The following is a 13,152-nucleotide window of genomic DNA, read 5'->3' on the forward strand; positions in this document are numbered from 1 at the left end:
TATGTAACCTTTAGTCATATGACCTGCCGTCTAAAACTCGAGTTCTACTCGGCGTTAGGAAAGGGGAGGGGGGTACACAAGACATATGACATTAACATATGCCTAGTTTTTTGTAGAAAGATTGGAAATACTGTGTTTTCGGGAACGAAATGGTTTAATGTTGAATTAAATACATTTTGTCGCGATATACGGACTGGTTAAGTTAAGCAAGCTTCACTTTCTTGCAAAGATTTACTCTCTCTAAACAAAGAAACACTCCAGGGCATAAAGGTTCCAGGGTAAAAATGCGTATGGTTCTTTGGCTACAACAATGAAGTATTCAGGAAACTATGGAAATTCCGTATAACATATTAACGACTATTGAGGTTCTACACAGACCATTAAAGCTAACAAATTAAAACGATGTGAATATGATGAAGTCATTTTTTCACAAGAATGAAAAGAACTACTCAAACTAACCTCCTCTGGTGCACCACATAAGATCCAGGGGGAATCACGTGTATTCCGTAAATATCCAAAACGCCAAGATTAATTCTAAAAAATGGGGAGGGGGCAAGGAAATGCGAACATTACCTGCAATGCGTCGACTTAATGGCACTGCCACGTCACATGATGACGACGACTCTCGTTTGTTGAACAAATATAGTCTGTATACTAATGTTTACCGTAGCCAAGACCATTCGCGGTGTATGTCTATGCGTGCAGAACCCCAGTCAGAAGCTCTGAGGAAAGTGTCTAATTGACAGTAAAACGTTAGCAAGGTAACTATCTTGGTTACGTGAAAGAAAACTTCCGTATCCGTAACAACTTTTAGGGGCGTTTATGAAATCAAAAACCAAGTTTTATGTTGATAAGAATTGCCAAAGTTCTGTATTTCTCTTTGAAAAAAAATTATAAAAAGGGCAATGAAAATCGATGATGTCATATGCCATTTTTTTTTTGGGGGGGGGGTACCGTTATGTTGCTAGCTACCAATATTCAGTACTAACCCAGTTCTCTCTCATTCTATTACCAGTAAAACTGTGCAAATTTAAATCACCAAATTAGCCAGTGCAGAAACCTTAAACCTCTAGAACACTTTCACAAACCATTGGCTTTCCTCAACCTTAATTTATGCAAATAATGTTATGATTAGCATTTAACCTAGTATGTACTAACACATCAATATTAATCAATACAATTTGTCAACCCTTTTCGTAAGTTGCTATCTTCTATGTCGCCAACGAAATTGTTGAATTTACATGCAAAGGGGCCTAGGGACAAAACTTGTATTACTTCTAAAGAAAGCCAAGCCATGTGTATTTCTATTATAAATATAGTCTTATCAAGAAATTATTTAACAATAAAGAGGATTAAAGTCCGGAATGTCTTGTACTGACACAGCTCAGGGTAAGTTAAGGCCTGTCACACGACCATATATATATAGATAATCCGTTGTGGTATCCTTATGACATTTCACACAATACATTACTGTTTGAACTTTACCGGATGCAATATGTTGAATTTGTGGTTTAATATACCAAAATAATTAACTAACTTCATATCCTCCAGCCCTTGCGAGGGCAGAATTATTAGCTTTTATTTTCTACAAAATGGGATAAGAGTTCACCTCCAATAAATGTTCGTTTGTTTCTCATTAACGATAATCTGCCTTTTACGGCGTAACACACAGGTATTGTGAATGTAAGTACAGGCTGCGTAAGTGCGTAAGACTGGACTGTAATGTTTGAACCACTCACAAATAGAGGGACCCTTACTCTTTTCAATAAGTGCGGTGGATTCGTGAACGTGCGTTGGGTGCGGCTCTCTCCAAACACATTTAGCGTCCTTTATGGGGGACGTCCCTAAAAGTTGTTATGGATACGGGAGTTTTCTTTCAGGCAACCAAGATAGCAACCTTGCTAACGTTTTATTACCTTCGCCAAGAAGGTTATGTTTTCAATAGTGTCTGTCTGTCAGTCTGTTTGTTTGTTTGTCTGCCTGTGAACTCAAGAAGCTTAATGTGCAGTGTCATGAAACTTGGTAGGTTAGTAGATCTTGATGAGACCTAGTAATGATTTAATTTTAACCCCCTGGCGGCTTTTGTTGGTACTGCAGCAGAACTTCCGGTATTGATGCCTCGCGATCTGGACATGCGAATATCACGAATTTTCGTTAGTAGATAGGTCTTAGGGTAGGGAACACGTGACTTAAGTTTGGGCTCCCTAGCGGCTTGTTCTGGAACTGCAGGGGTGTTTGTAGAAAAATCAGGAAGAAGAATAACTCAATAACCGGTCGATGTATTGTCGTGATTTTTGGCATGTAGGGAGCTGAAGTGATGCTTGACATAATCAGAGGACAATTATGCAAATAAGTAGCTAATTTGCATAATTAATGAAGACATTCTGTAAATCTGCTTCGTTCAATAATGGGACTATGAAAGAGTTGTGACATGTAATTGAGAACGAGAAGAACATCTGAAGATATAGATTATGTAAATAAAGACCGAATTTGTATAATTAATGGGGAATTGTTATCATTTCATAGTTGTAATTGCTGGGAATTTCATAAGGGCCACATTTGGAAGTTGAATGAAGGTGAACACCAATAAGGATAATATATTCAAATCATGACATCGTTTGCATAATTTATGAGGAAGTGCTAATATACCTTTTTTGTTAAAAAAAAGGTTGTTATTGGGAGGAGCATATGATCAACTGATGTAATCATGCAAATGTAGGCTCAATGATTGAAATTGCATAATTCGTCAACCGTAAGGGTTAACATGATTTGGCGAACATATGAGATCGTGGAACTCTTGTTGTCTTTCAGACACTTTCCTCAGAGCTTCTGACTGGAGTTCTGCACGCATAGACATACACCGCGAATGGTCTTGGCTACGGTAAACATTAGTATACAGACTATATTTGTTCAACAAACGAGAGTCGTCGTCATCATGTGACGTGGCAGTGCCATTAAGTCGACGTATTGCAGGTAATGTTCGCATTTCCTTGCCCCCTCACCATTTTTTAGAATTAATCTTGGTGTTTTGGACATTTACGGAATACACGTGATTCCCCCTGGATCTTAAACCATCTCGTTCCCGAAAACACAGTATTTCCAATCTTTCTACACAAAAACTAGGCATATGTCTTGTGTACCCCCCTCCCCTTTCCTAACGCCGAGTAGAACTCGAGTTTTAGATGGCAGGTCATATGACTAAAGGTTACATAGAGTTAAAGGAATGTCCTGATAGTGTAAAAGCTTCTCCATGGCAACAGGGGCCGTGTTTTACCGGTCTGGTTGTTAACCTCATTAAGTGTTGGTTAATATTTTACAAATCACTGTAACATTTCTGTATACAGCATTTGTGGATTTAACACATCCACCCCCTCCCCCAAACTCATTAACTGGATTAGTAATTTGTTTTTTTAATATCAGCTACTGGTACATGTTGTTAGATGATGACCTGATTTGGAGAATATGGGTGCATGTTTTGCATGTTTTCTGAACAAAAGTGTGATCTCAGTATGATATGCTGTTATTTACCTATGGGCTGTGTGTATACTGGATAATTAAATGTTGCCAAAACAGCTTGGGAAGCTTAGATGACTGCAAAATTGATATAGGTTTGTTGCAAATGATCTTCTAAGTGATTTATGATGGTTTATAACATAGTATTTTTCACCAATTAACATCCGTCAAAAAGTGACACCCCCCAAATCAGCACAGAAAAATAGTCACTTTTAGTGTTTGTTGGGACGAAAATAAGGATGGATATTGCTGTATATGGCATGGGTGTAATACAGGCAAAATATTCTGTTACAGAAAGGGGATTTGAGGAGTGCAGGGGGTTTCCAGCTGTGTATTCTTAGCTGTGTTTGAATTTGGGGGTTTCATCAGTATAGTATGGTGAGTTAGCTGGTATAAAAGTTGAAAGAAAAGAAAATTTTCTATTGGGATGTAGTTTTTTCTCCTCAAAGTGGTAGAACAGACTATGGTAAGTACTGACTGAGACTGGTTAATAGATACTACTTACTTGTATTTGTACTTGTTGAGGTTAATAGATAGACCCCTGTAAAATTTGTAAAAAAATCATGTGATGTTGGTAGGTATACTGGCACACTTCTGTACAAGCCTCGGGATATGGCACAGACACTGAGTATGAGGTCGCTCTCAATTCCCAAGGGAGCTATTAATGAACTTCATCTTTGGGGAACATAATCACAACCCTTCAGTGTGTCAGCCAGGGGGGTAGGTTTTGCTCAACTCTCTTTTTCTGTATCCCAGAAGGGCAGACGCCACATTTGCATTCTAGAGCCTAGTTAATACATTTGAAAATCTTTTTTCTCTTGAAAAGTTTGGTCCATTTTGGAAATTCTGGGGTTGTAATGCACAGGTATGGTCTAAACTTTTCTACTTTAGTCAAGTTTTGTTTATTTCACCAGTCAAAGTGGGCATAATGAGAGATGTGAGAGTGGTTAGGTCTTGTCTGGCCAGGCGGATGGATACCATGGAAAATTAGGTCAAAGTTACAGGGCAGACAGTACTCTACTGCGCAACGCAAATGTGTTGTCTGTCCTATACGACATCAGGTAACATAAAATTTTATCTATCGGACAATAGATGAATTAGGTTATGTTGCTCTTGATTGTCAAAGCACATGGTAGCAGATTCTTTGTCTTTTAATTACGCTAATTTAAAGATGATACTTTATTTGAAATCAATAAACTACTGTCGTATTTCATATAGGTAAGCACTATAGAAAAAAGACATTCCAAATGCAGCTAGAAAACCTTCCATTGAAAAAAATATATATTTCAGCTATACTTCAACACTAAAGCGAGGATAAAATAAGATTATTTGATGTCGATTAGCTTTATTGGGAACTATTAGGCGTCAACATACATAGCTGAAAGAAAGAGAGAGAAACATCTGAACTATATCATAAAATATGAGTATATATTTATTGCTTATTCGGATTTATATGGTAGATCCTAATTCCGGTTTAAATTAAAATCATCACATTACCATGACAACCACTTACCACCACTTAAAACACAACAAAAATCTAAAATTGCATAGACGTTGTCTGCTGTCTTATGATGTCCCTTCTCAAGGCTCAAGTCTGACACAACGGTAAGTTAGAAATACGACCAAATTAATTTCCTTTACTAGAATAAAACACTTTCACAAAAAATCCATTCCATTACGCATTATTTAAAAGAAGGACCTGATATTTCATTACTACACTTACTTTGTAATCTTGTACAGATGCTCCTGGTTAAAGACCACACGTTCTAGTCAAAGTCAACAAGCCTTCTCCATATAATGTCTTTGCTGCAAAAAAAAAATAATTGCAGATACTAGTTAGTCAAATGTTTAGCTCCACCATCATAGGGAATATAAAAACATACAACAGGGAATTTAAATACATTGAGCATTACATTAAATATTGTTTTGTCCTTTTTTTAGTTCATAATGACGCAGTGGATTAACGATCCAGTGTTCCCCCTTAACTTATAGGACAGCTGGAGTTAGAAAAGATGTGGCAATTTGCTTTCTTGTCAGGAAAATGTTATTCTTGTATTAAACATTAAGATCGTGTGGGCAACTACTAATGGCAAGTAGACAAAAGAGAGACAATGGTTATATGGAATGACGGTAGATTTTGTGAAGACAAAAGTCAATGTCGACCTTCAGTCATTTGATGGCTTTTCGCATGTAAAAAAAACAGAACTTATTGGGTTTGAATCTTTTGAGCACCTAGTTCTTGTCATGTATGGTATCTTTTTAGTTTCAATACTGTTATAAATACATTTCCTAATCTGTTATAATGTTTTATGATTATTAATGATAATACTGAACGTAGGAGACATGGAAACGTTTAAGTTTCAATTTTTTTTCTTACTTACTTACTTTATCCATCCACTTTGTTTCATTGGTTTAAAACGGTTTAAACGCTAAACATACTTACATAGAAATGTAAATTGTAATATTAGTGTGAAGTATGCACGACTACATACACCCCGGTCATCGTTTCTCAACAATGCACCTTGTTTAAAGGAATTTGGTTCCATAATGCTGCATCAATCTTTAAACAAAAATCAGCAAAACCCATGTGGTACTAGGGTGGTGTGCGTATTTCACTTTATTACGGAATATGTTTTAGCCACCATTTAGCCATTAGCCATGTTTTAGCGATCACGTTTGAGGCCATGTGCTGGACAACGTTTTTTTCGCATTGAAAAAACTTGTTATCGTCATGGAATTTCAATAACATGATTGATGTTGGCACGTTTCGCTTACGCACCTTAATTAACGAGATAACAATCTTGTACAAATGTTCCCGGTTCATGGCCACAAGTTTTTGTATGTTAACTTTTACACAAAGGATTTTATTCTTCTTTTCTATTAAGAATAGAAAATATTATCAGAATGATGCTCACCAACAATGCTCATGAAGAATCTTCAGAAATTTTAGAATATTAAGAAAACTCAATCAAGATGATTCTTGTTATTCTTGTTGCTGTTTAAGAAGATGCAATACTTATTTTATCAACTTTCTTGTTTTTCTTTATCTAGAAAGTTTAAGTAGAATGATACTTGTTTTTCTTGATACTGGTTAGAAAGATACAAGAATTTTGTTATCAACTTCCTTATTTTTCCTCATATAGAACGTTTAAGCAAGGTGATTCTTGTTTTTTTATACTGTTTGAAAGGATTCAAGATTTATTTTCTAAATTTTCTTGTTTGCGTCGTCCAGAAAGTTGAATTAAGATGATTCTTGTTTTTCTTCAAAGAATGTTAAAGAAGATACACTACCACAAATGCAAATCTTATTTTTCTTCAGAGAAGAAAACTTTTCTTCCACTGAGAAAATTATTCTTCACCCAAGAAAAAAATCAAGACAAGAGACAAGTATTTTAAGAAACTGCAATTTAGCACATTATTCCAGTGGTAAGATTTCTTTTCTTATGTATCTTGAACTAAATACCCTTAGAACATTATTCTTGCAGTAAGAATTTCTAAGTTTTCTAGAAAATCATTCTCCCCACAAGAAAAGATTTCTTGAACTTAGATCTAGCTCTTCTTGTAGCAAGAAAACAATTTTGTACACAAGATTTCTTGAACTACATTTTTTCATCATACATGTATATATATATATATATATTCATTACTTAAAGTATGCAGTTAAAATTGTATTATAAACAGTGGTATACTTTACCATACAATACAATCTCGTTTCCCGTCGGCTGAACAGACAATCACGTGACCCCTACCCTGATACTAATTATTCCGCCCCTTTACCCTCTGACCCTTCCTCCCTAACCCTCGTAAGGGTCATTCGTGGCTCAACCTTTCTCTGTACGGTCACATTCCCACCCAACCCTCCCATGACTAACCCGAGAACACCTGGATTCTAGAACGTTAGTTATGTTTTCTCATCTCATACGACATCGCGCTACCTTAGTTCTTACTGACTTATCTAGACTCGTACATTTCGTCATAGCGCTGTACGTTATCCTCAATGGTACCTGCGACTTAGCGTACGTAATCAGTTGTTACATAACCTTCATGTTGTCTCTTCTCTGCAAGATACCTGCCTTGCTAGCGTTCCCAGTCACATTGTGGCCATTTGCTGTACTCAGTATGTTGTGTAGCTGTAACCTCTGATATACTCCAGAATTGTGTTATTGTCGTATTTTGAACCACGTTACTTACAAAGGTCAGTAGTTATTCAGGTGTACCTGTAACGCATCATTTGCTTAGCCAGGATGTTTTCAACCTTGTTCACGCAGATGAGATTTGAACTTCGCCGGTTAGAAGTTACTTACAAGTCAGGATGCGTTAAACATCCGCTGGACAGAGCCTTGGTTTAACCGACCAGCCCGACTTTGGCTTAACAATTGGCAACCAGGGTAAAATAGGTCGCCAGCTCGCAGCACATGACTTGTTGTTGTTGTATTAGGCTCCTGTATAAGTACGTACATGCTATGAGAGCTACAATGTGTAGAGAGTAATGGTGTTACTGAGTTGAGGAGCCAATTGCAATAAATGCCCGACCGTACTGAGGTGACGGTGAGCTCACTACCCTAATTGTGTGTGTTTGTCTGTGAAATAGACGGGAAACATAGTTCTCTTCGGAGCTTGCGAAGAAGAGAACCAGAGATGTAATTTGACTTTTAAATCAACTACGAATGGCGTTGTAACAATATTTTGGCTTTGCCTATAAAGTCTAAACAATGTCAACAGATTTTTTCTTATACATGTAGGTGGGGAGGGGGGCGCGCTTACCTTCTAAACTGTTTGGTTTTATGTTTTTTTCTGTTGCGAAGTTCGTTTCTTCTGCAAGCTGACCACGATCACCATTGCTTCATATGTATACAAGGTCGTTTTTAACTTGATTTTGACTTCAAATCTGACATGAGTCAATAACTGACATAAAAAAAGACAGCGCGGTTCCACATCGGACTTACGTTCAAAACCCCCTAACTGCATTCTGGGATTTGAATCAACGAATCAGAGGTTCAGAAAAGGTCACATGATGAGTTAAGAAAAACTAGAAAGTTAAGAAAAACGTTCTTACATCATTTGGAAAATTACCAGGCAAAATAAGAATCATCTTTCCTAAACTCTCTGGTATTTTCTTAAATATTGCTAAGAAAAACCCGAATGACCTTTTTGTTAAACTTTCTATGGATAAAATCAAGAATGATTAAGAATATAATACTAGTCTTATCTTCAGCCTAATTAAAGATTTTATATCTGAACGTTCTTGTTTATTTTCTTATAAGTGTTTGTCAAGAAAGATAAGAATTCAATTCTTGTATTTTCTTAAATGTTGCTAAGAAAAACAAGAACGGTCTTTCTTAAGTTGTCTAGTCAAAAAAACAAGAATCTTAAAGAAAGAAATACTAAGCACAGCTTTACGCAGATGAAGGTTAGACATCCAGGTAATACGATACGCCAAAAAAACAATTACTCAAGCAACTGGATATGATTTTGAAAACGTCAGATGTTTCAGCTAGTATCCACTAGCTTTCGTCAGTGACTGAGAGACCAGAGGGGAAAGCAGGTTTAAAAGCACAACTTATTGATTGATATGCAAATAAAGTGAAGACAAATTTGGAAGTCAAGCATTGAAAAATTTGGAACTCAGACTAATTTACATCATCTTGTCTTGACTTGTCTGACCTTTGTTCCTTTTTTTACTTCCAAATTTGTCTTCACTTTATTTGCATATCAATCAATAAGTTGTGCTTATAAACCTGCTTTCCCCTCTGGTCTCTAAGTCACTGACGAAAGCTAGTGGATACTAGCTGAAACGTCTGACGTTTTCAAAATTATATTCAGTTGCTTGAGTAACTGTTTTTTGGCGTAAGCACAGCTTTATTCTAATCATAAATTTAGATATTTTAAATTTATTGTTTTTCTGATCATTGTTTGCCAAGAAAGACAAGAATCAAATTATTGTGTTACCTTAAACATTGCTAAGGCAAACAATAATGGCCTTTCTCAATTTTTCTAGGTAACATATACAAGAAAAATACAGCAGAAAAAAACATTTAAATCTGCCCACTTTGATGCCAGGTAAGAAAGACATGTTACATGGAGATTGAATAACTAAGTCTGAGAGAATTTTAAGTTTAAAATAATTCTAATCTTGCAACTTAGAATCTCCTATAGAAATGTTGTCTTTACGTAAGAAAATTTAAGATTAAAACAATTCTAAAATTGTAAGTTATCTCATGGAGTATCTCCTCTAGAAATATTAATTTACTGAAGAAAAATCAAAATTTTAAAGAAGCCTATTCTATAAAAATTTTCTCCTCTTAAGAAAAATGAGAAAATTGTTCTTGGTGCAAGAAAGTAGGTATAAAGGAAATTACGTTTTTTCTTAATAAAATAATTGTTAACCCTAACGTTTAGTTTAGTTAAAGCACATTTTCTGTTTTTTGATATGTATGAAGAAGTATAGGGCACTATATATTTATTTTCTGTTGGCAGAATCAATGTTATGCAGGGACATGGATTATTTAGTAAATCGTTTTACATTTTGTTTTCTATCTTTTTCCAGCCCACCTCATTGTCTTGTCATGCGTTTGCTTGCCATTATGTACATATTGTACCAATTCGGTTGTAAAACTTGTTTAAAAGTTGTCAATTGTTTTTACGGTTTTTAAAGCGACAAATGCTAAATATGTCTCATAGATACATATATACAATTATCTATTGTTATTTTGGTCATTGTACGTAATTTCTGTAAAGTAATCTGGTTCTAGAAAGCTGCATAAATCTATAAAAAGCAAGATTCTTTAGACTGCTTGATAAGGTCTTCAACATATATCTTGATATAACACGACATTTTTTTTCTTGAAATGTCACATAAAACAAGTCTTCAGCCCTCACGTTTTAGGCCATGTGCTGCCCAACGTTTTTATCGCATTGACCAAACTTGTTATCGTCATGTAATTTCAATAACAAGTTTGATGTTGGTACGTTTCGCTTACGTACCTTAATTAACCAGATAACAATCTTGTACAAATATTCCCGGTTCATGGCCACACGTTCTAGTGGATGACAAGAATAGAAAATGCCATGTCTTCTCTACAATGCGAATATCATGCAATAACCGGGATTAGTTAGTAAATCGTTTAGATAATGAAGGGAATATCTTTAAAACTGTAATTGTGGTCAGTAAGATCCTGTAATGGTGATTTCTACCGTATGCACTTTCATCGCTTCTCTTACTACAATCTGGTGTGCTATTCTAGATAGTGTAGCTTTATAATCGTCTGTGGTTTACGTATGGACTCTTCAACCATCAAATGACAATAGATTGAAATTATATATAGGCAGGACTTTTGTTATATCACCGCACGTTATTGTCGACATTCAGCTCAACACATTATGCTACATTTGGTTGTGTACATATTGCTCCATATGACGCCATACTTTTTACTTGACATGGCAAATAAAACGTGTTTTCAGCCATCACGTTTTAGGCCATGTGCTGGCCAAAGCTTTTTATCACCTTGACCAAACTTGTTTTCGTCGTACAATTTCAATAACATGATTGATGTTGGTACTTTACGCTTACGCACCTCAATTAAAACGGATAACAATCTTGTACAAATGTTCACGGTTCAAGACCTCATGTTCCAGTCCACGTGAACGGGAAAATAATGCCATGCATTGTCCTCAAACTGGATATCATGCATGGACATGTAGGTTGGATACATTTAGTAAAGTGTTTTCGATGAAGTAAAGGAAATAACTTTCAAACATTTCTATAGCCATCTTTACCATTGAAAACAATATTAAAAATTTATGCCATGTACCTTAAACTACGTGATGGTGTTAAATCTGGCTAGTTTGGCTGTAAAATTGACCATGATTTTTAATATTGGTTTCCTTTTTCAACTGACAATAGAGAACTGATGTAATCAAGGCTAGAACACGCTGTATTTTCTCTACAGTACAGCATATTTAGACTATTTTTCTAGTGATAATTCGGATGGTAATGTTACGAGTTATGTTGTATAGTGTTGCTTCCGTACGAACTATTTTAACCCTATCTAGACCGGGCTTTTTTGGGCTTGGTGGGACCGGGGGGGGGGGGCTCTTTCGGCCCCCCCTCAGAACTCGCGAACGGTATATCGTAGGACCACCAAATTTTTAGAGGATGGTGTAATAGTACAAATTTATCATATGTGCAATTTTTATGTCGTTGTGACGTAATATGACGTCATTATGACGTCATTAATGTGATTTTATTGGCCAAAACCGTCTAGATAGGTTTTTCCCAGAAAACTAAACAGTATACGACATAACTTTACCAAAAGTGTTTTTGACAGAATATCAGGATGTACTAAGTCTTATGTTGCCCATAGCAACACCGGTGACGTCATAAAATGACGTCATGCATATATTACCTATCCGCCATCTTGGATCATCAATCTTGAATTTTGAAAAATAGTTTTTTTTTCAGGATAAAGCTTAAAATACATCGCAAACAGACTAAAGACGTTCATATGAACCTTTTTTGTAAAAAGAAATGGGAGTATTGATGAAATTTTAGGGAAAATAAGCTGTATTTACCTGATATAATGATATGGTCCGCCATCTTGGATTTTGGCCGATGACGTCATCAAATTAGCATAAATTATGCATGTTTAATGATAAAATTTACATATAATTATATTTGATGTTATTAATATTAGAAACAATGTGTAACTTGACAAAAAACCCATAAAATTCTGTTGTTTAAATGGAAATTATTAAATTTGGCAAAAAATGCCTGTCAGAAACCCGTTGCCATGGCAACAAGAAAAATCATAATCTTGTTCCACTGATACAGATTTGTTGCCAACAATATTTCAGGAAAAGTCACCAAGTTTGGCGGTTCTAGCTCTTGTCGTTCAGACGCTATGTGACATCAAAGTTGCCGCGGGCACTTTTAGCCCCCCCCGGTCTAGATAGGGTTAAGACCTGCCAAACTCGTGTTTTCTCTCCCCCTCTACCAGTCAGTATGTGTTACATGTAAGACTAGCAGTGTTTACACAACTGGCAACGTCTTAAATTGTTATATTTGAAACCAGGGTGCGCAAATGAACTTTTTTTCCTTCTTAAGCAAAATATTAATTTGGAATCTAACCTACTCGTTCTATTCCGTTAGCCTTTTATGACGTTATCGTATTAGCATAGATCATCAAGTTCGCATTAGAAAAATTAAGAGTATTTTGTTTAAAATAATACGGTACCTCTGAAAGTGCATGAAAGCCATAAAGAGGATAATTATAAAGGGCATAGATCTATACCTCAAAATTGGGGCAAAACATTTTAACGCCGTAATCAAATGAATGATAATGTTTACTGTGTAAATTTGCAGATGGACAAACCTTGTCGATCCTCAAACAGAAGCTCGGGGGAGAGACGATACGTCTGTACAGGAATGGGAAGATCTTTAGAGGCTTGGACTTTACAGTGACGAACCAAATTATAGCAAAAACAAATGCACAGGCTGGCGCAGTCCTTCGTGACAATTGTTAAAAATCTATGATTTTTAAAAATCTATGAAAACAACGCCGTTTGACTGAACTGTTTTAGCCATTAAGTCCACTAGATATAGACATACAAATTAGACTTCTTTTAAGTTAAAAAGAATAT

The sequence above is a fragment of the Branchiostoma belcheri genome, unplaced genomic scaffold (genome assembly GCF_001625305.1).
Source record: "Branchiostoma belcheri isolate BF01 breed outbred unplaced genomic scaffold, Haploidv18h27 scaffold283, whole genome shotgun sequence".
NCBI lineage: Eukaryota > Metazoa > Chordata > Leptocardii > Amphioxiformes > Branchiostomatidae > Branchiostoma > Branchiostoma belcheri.